At 37.9% G+C, this 6,514-nt stretch overlaps 1 protein-coding gene across 2 annotated transcripts in view; it reads right to left on the reverse strand.

The window, feature by feature from the left end:
• Window positions 1-6,514, reverse strand: part of CENPP (centromere protein P) — a 158,362-nt gene that overhangs the window by 60,187 nt on the left and 91,661 nt on the right. The window lies entirely within an intron of this gene.

The following is a 6,514-nucleotide window of genomic DNA, read 5'->3' on the forward strand; positions in this document are numbered from 1 at the left end:
GATTAATACAGCAGTCATCCTTAGCAATTTTTATTTCGTAACTTGAAGAAAATACTGAAATTATATGACAGGTTAGGAGACCTTTATTTTCAATATTACTGGTTTTGCTTCACTCACCATTACATGATCTATAATACTTTAGTCTTTCTGTCCCAGTCTAGGATGGTTGTAATAGGTCTGAGCCATTGCCTTAGGCTAGTGATAGATAATTAGAACAATACAGAAGTGTTCTTTGTAGTAAGGCCACTGACCTAATGACTGGGTGGTACTGTGACTTTATATGGTTGCATTTCCCTTAAAAAAACAGCTTCACAACTTTGGGGTGGTTTCTGATGCTCAAGAGGCAGCTGTCCACTAGCACATATTTTTCAGCTTTTGCTGGTGCATCAAATGCGCTAAGTCCGGGAGCAGTCAATCCTGGCCGACAGTCAGTTACATTTAGTTACATTAGTTATCACTAGTTACATTTAGACTGGACTACTGTAATTATGAGGGACGCGGGTGGCGCTGTGGGTTAAACCAGAGCCTAGGACTTGCTGATCAGAAAGTCGGCAGTTCGAATCCCCGTGATGGGGTGAGCTCTCATTGCTGTGTCCCTGCTCCTGCCAACCTAGCAGTTCGAAAGCACGTCAAAGGGCAAGTAGATAAATAGGTACCGCTCTGGCGGGAAGGTAAACGGCGTTTCCGTGTGCTGCTCTGGCTCGCCAGAAGTGACTTAGTCATGCTGGCCACATGACCCGGAAGCTGTACGCCGGCTCCCTTGGCCAATAAAGCGAGATGAGCGCCACAACCCCAGAGTCGATCACGACTGGACCTAATGATCAGGGGTCCCTTTACCTTTACCTTTACTGTAACTATGCCTTATGTAGAACTGTCACTGAAAATTGTTCAAAAAGTTCCACTAGTGACAAATGCTGTTGCTAAACTTTTGACTGGTGGTACATTTCAGGAGCTTCTCGCTCCTTTGTTATACTGGTTGCATTTGTTGTCAGTTCGCCTCAATGAGATTTAAATGCCGTAATGAATTAGGACCAAGTTACCTAGAAGCAAGGGAGAAGTGGGGCATGTACAATCTTAGCAGTGTGTACTAACATGCTGCTTATTCACAGTAAGCCATGGTTTGTTTCAGACTATGTTTTACCATGATGGGTGAATGGGGCTGTGGACCTCACTGCATGAGAAGGTTAGGTTATCTTCTACTTTGCCAGTGTTCTATTGTCATTTAAATACTTTTATTGTCCAGTGTGCTTTTAATTATTTTTCTGCTTAAACATTTTTCCAGTTTTGGCTTCCTTGCTATTTATTAGTTCTGTAGAGTTTATTGCATTTTTATTGCATTTTAAAATTGTTTATATATTTTGCTAGTTGTTTTGGGGCATCTCCATGTTTGAGCTGAAAAGTGGGATACCAAACCCTAAATAGATAAACAAACAAACAGATTCCACCGTGTACATGGGGCTGAGTTCTTCCACTGATGAAAATCAGAAACCTGAGTGCTCATGAATACCAAATTCTTAACGCCTTATAAAGAAAGATTGTATCCCAGTTTAATCTCAGAACTGAGAAACCAAATAAAAAAAACGGATGATAAAATAAGGCCCAGAAGCTGCAGCCAATGATTCTGCTTACTTCATTTTTTCGTACTACTTTATGCATGTGATTTTGAATTGCTCCCTACAATTATGTTTGGTAATTCTCCCACAGAAATATAAATATTTACAATTCTGGTGAAAGAACAAATGCAGAACACTGTATTTTCAGTAAATTACTAGTTTATTCTATAGTCCACATACCTCCTAATCAAATGATATTTTAGATTTTTGTTTTAGAGGAGGTAAGTATCTGGTTTATAAGTTAAGCATTATTGTTTTATATCTTAGATAAAAGTCAGATATAATCAACTGCATGGTTTCAAGGAGGAGCCAAGTTTTAAGAAGAGTATTATTTAGCTCATGTATGTATGCATGCTCAGAGACCAATACCCCAATGGCTTAGTCTTCATGCTGGTAAACAAAAAGGAAACGAAAATAGAAGTAACATAAACTCTTGGCTTTCAAGAATCATATAATTGTTAGCTTTTGCTTTTTAGACATCTTTTATAAAGCAATGGGTATTTTTTTCCAGGCCACGCAAGCATAAAATACGAACAAGCACTCCATTAAATTACAATAATGCTACCCAAAAATGTTGTCCAAATACCAACATTATTTGATACTTCTGGGAAGGGAGTGGAAGAGGACATGACAAATACAGTTACAGTACACCAAGTGAACATTTCCTGCAACCAATGAATGACATAAACCAAGCCTATATACTGGAAACTTTTGATGACCTGCTCAGATAAGATTCACCCCATTTACTTGTTAATCAAAAGAACAGTGGTTCTAAGTAAAGGCAACTGAATGTTTCCGTGGGGCAGTGCCCCCAGACGGTACTCAAGGGTACGCAGTACCAGCACCTCTTTTTGTTGTTGTTAAAAAGTGTGACACTTACTGTACAACTTCATGGTGAGTACCGGCACCTTTTATTCTAGAGACAAAGCACTGCCATGGGGGTTGCATTCTGGGTCAACACTCACATTGGTCAAACACACATAAGCCTGCTCCATCCCCATTCTTCCCTCTTTTGGGTCCAGAAAAGGACCCACATGTTGGCGGTCGCATATCAATTGGACATGTCTAAAATGGTCGCCACGTGTACTACTGCTTTGAGACCTAGATGGTGAGAAGTGGGATATAAAATTTAAAAAGAAAATAGATGACAGAGACACTAATCAAACTTCTTGATACTAATTGTGATGGTAGGACAAGCCAGAACCTACCTATCTGGAACATCCTCTATAAATCTGGTTGTTAAATTATGAAATTCTGCCAAAAAAAGACATGTTGCAACTCTTTGGTTTTCATTTTTCCTCCGACTTACAATAAAATTTTACATTTATTGAGCGAGTTAGCCTTTCCTCCTTTGATATTTGGCCAATGGGGCTTCAATCTTCAATAAGCTTTCTTTTTATTTTTAAAAATGCAAGCTTATCTAAAAACTTTACTCTTCCCAAGGCTACTCTGTAATCCTCATAGCAGAACGCAATTTTCTATGGCCCAAATTCAAGATTGTATTCATTTCATCACAATGGTGCTCTACCAGTCATACACCTGTACTCTTACTACTGTTTCAGTAATTCCATGATGGCATTACACTTCTCACACTTGTAGATATATGGTTTACTTCTCCAGTCCGTTCTTCTTGCATTCATTGTATGACAGAAAATAGGGAACACAGGCATTTGATATCTTGTTTTCTGTTTACTGATATTTCAGTTTGTCCTAACTATTATCAACACTTACCTTACCTTACCTTAGTACACTTAATATACAGTTGCAATCAAAATTATTCAACCCCCATTGCAAATCAGGTTTATTATCAAAATCAAACAAAAGCAATTGAAATAGCTCGACACAGTGGATGCTTCAAGTGGTTTCTCCATTTTTTTCTGTTTGCAAAAACTCTTGCACAAATATGTTGTGTTGCACAAACTACCTCTCAATATCTTTCCATGGATTACTAAAGATTATATACTACAGCCTCTATCTTTCTTGTTCACCATTTTTCTCATACTGGAATGTAGCCCTCAATATATCAATCTTACAAGTTCCTACATGAGAGTTCATTACTACATTTTCTCCTTTTGTCCGTTCATGATTCTTTCTAAACCTCACTGTACCTCACAAATCATGCCTGGCCTTCTTGCTGGAACTGCATGCAGTTAACTTCATGACTTCTATGTTTCTTATTGTTTAAAAATCACCAGAACAGCTTAAGCTGTGAGAAAGGACTGACAACTAATGAATGAAGCACCAAATCAAAATGCTTGACTGATCCCAGAGAGCACTGAATCATGACCAGTACACAAGACAATCAAGAGCAAGCATAGCTTGCTTTCAGGAACATTTTCAAATTTCAAGTAGCTATATTTATCATCTCGGTGCAAAACTTTAGAAAAATGTATTGTGCGGTTGAGTGTACAGCGTTTATTCTGGTTCTCTAACCCAACATACCAGCATATTTCAATACAATAGTCATCCGTCCAACACTTTAAAAAAAGCATTGAATTTACAGTGCAAACAGAAAAAAAAGTTACAGAGAATGAGCCAAAACTTCTGAACAAGGTTTAAGTATGCATTAATAAATAAAAGAGTAAAAAAGCTTCTGTGCAGTATTTGTGTTTATGTAAATGTTTATGTTATTTTTTTTTCCTTTTGACATCTGGTAAAAGATCAAAAAATAACTACAGTTCTGAAATAATGGATTTTCCATAGTCAAGCAACATAAACAATGTACAGCTTTTTAAAATAAGCCAGACTGAACTAAAGTCAAAACATATCACTAGAAAATTATGTCATATTAAATCATCTTGGCCCAATTCAAAAATGAGAATTTGTATTTTCAGGAGCTAGTATCATCAAAAAACAATGGGGGGAAATCAGCGAAAAATGTATTGCAGGATGTTCATATGGAAATATCATTTTAAAAATGTAATGCAAATGTTATATGAGTATTTAAAGAAAATGGATGAAAAGATACTTGAGATTTTAAAATGTGTGTACTAGTGCTAATCATATTGCAATAGGACAGGAACCCCAAATATGGCTGCTATTTATAGACACTAACTGACATATTACTATTGCATAATCTAATGGCATTTTTATATTACACAAAAGTCCATTTGGAGCATACTCTGCCATAATGTCAACTATTTTAAAGCAGGGCTATTATTCTGAATTGATTTGCTAGGAAACTGCATTTTGATTAGTTTATGTTGATTTAACTAGAATCAGCTGTTGTTGTAATAAGTTTTTTTAATACAAAAAAATAGGCTTAATATACACAAGGTTTGCTCACTATTATTAGTCTGATTATTGCTTTACTCAAGTTATGTAACTTCTCTGCTAAGCCCTAAAAATCATTCAAATTATGGAAGAGACACTTGTTATCTGATTATTTTCCCCAAATGTGACCTCTGTTACTCTACTATAGTAATGTCTGCTGAGATGATTACCCACTGGGCCAATTGTTGCAGGATCTGCCAATAATACCAGTGTGTTGTTGTGACCTGATGGAGGTGAATTGGCCATGGCTGGAAGAATTAACTGTGGCAACTGGGAACAGACAAGAAAACTCATGAGATCTCAGAATCTTATGCTGTATTTGAGTGGAAATAAAGAAAGACTGAAAAGTAAAGGACTCACTATGCAGCTCCCAAAGCAGGGCTTGCCTTAGGAAGGAGGATGAGGATCACAAGTGCAGCTAAACCTTGTCACTTACTATGACAGATGGCCCAGGTAAAGTGAAGTTTGATGGTACAATATGGGCAAAACTCTACCAGAGTGATATAGCTCTCAGTATGCTGAGCTAGAGCTTCACTCTGATTGGCTGTGGGTACGGCTAGCCAGAAAGGGGTAGAGACAACACTTTGAGAGGGAAAGGGAAAGAGAGGTTTGGTTCCTGGCATTGGACTTCATAACAGCATAATCTCTGAGCTGTATAAAATCCTCCCTGAGGGAATATTTGCAGCCAGAGAAGTCAGACTCTGAGCAGAGAGTTAGCTTGAAAGATAGTGTTTATTATCTTTCAAGGGTATACAGACACGTGAGAACTGGGAAGCTCAATTTTGGGAGCAGAGAAGTGGAGTTGTGAGGGAATACTCTATGTCAGTGGTTCCCAACTAGCTAATTACTGAGGACCCCCTATTTTTCAAAAGCCAAGCCACAGACCCCATACTTTTGAAAATTTTGATCACTCTATGGTAGTTACCTGTGCAAAGCAATTTTTTGAAAAAAATGTGTGGTAGCCCCTAATAAGCAAAGGATTTTAGATATACTAAAAAACAGACCATAAAAGTTGTGATATTACCACAAATTGCCTATCCCCAGACAGTAGTAAAAACTTGTCTCCATTGCTCCACTACAACTGAATTAAAAAAGCAATTGTGTCCCTAACTTGTAAGTGTTCTATATGCAGAAGGCTTTTTATATGAGAGAGTATTCCTTATTGAGATGGTACATCTTAGCAAAACTAAGGGCCAGGCTTAGATTTTGCATAGTTGCGCTTTTGTTTTTGTTTGTTTTTTAAATAAAGGCGCACTCTGCATCTATTCTGGGTCTGAGTCATATACCCAAGAGACAACATTTCTGAGGTAGGACAATATATTGAACTAAGCCGAAGAACTACACACACTACCACAAGGGTAGCTCAATTGCTTCAGGCTTTCTGGTTCCCCAGCATTGGTGGTAAAAATCTGCCTCAAGCAGGAAGAAAGGTGCAGGTTCAGATTCACCTACTTTTCTGCATCCTGGGATGGGAAAATTACCGTATTTTTCGCTCTATAAGACGCACCAGGCCACAAGACGCACCTAGTTTTTGGAGGAGAACAAGAAAAAAAATATTCTGAATCTCAGAAGCCAGAACAGCAAGAGGGATCGCTGCGCAGTGAAATCAGCAATCCCTCTTGCTGTTC

The sequence above is a fragment of the Podarcis pityusensis genome, assembly GCF_964106645.2.
Source record: "Podarcis pityusensis genome assembly, chromosome: 2".
Taxonomy (NCBI): domain Eukaryota; kingdom Metazoa; phylum Chordata; class Lepidosauria; order Squamata; family Lacertidae; genus Podarcis; species Podarcis pityusensis.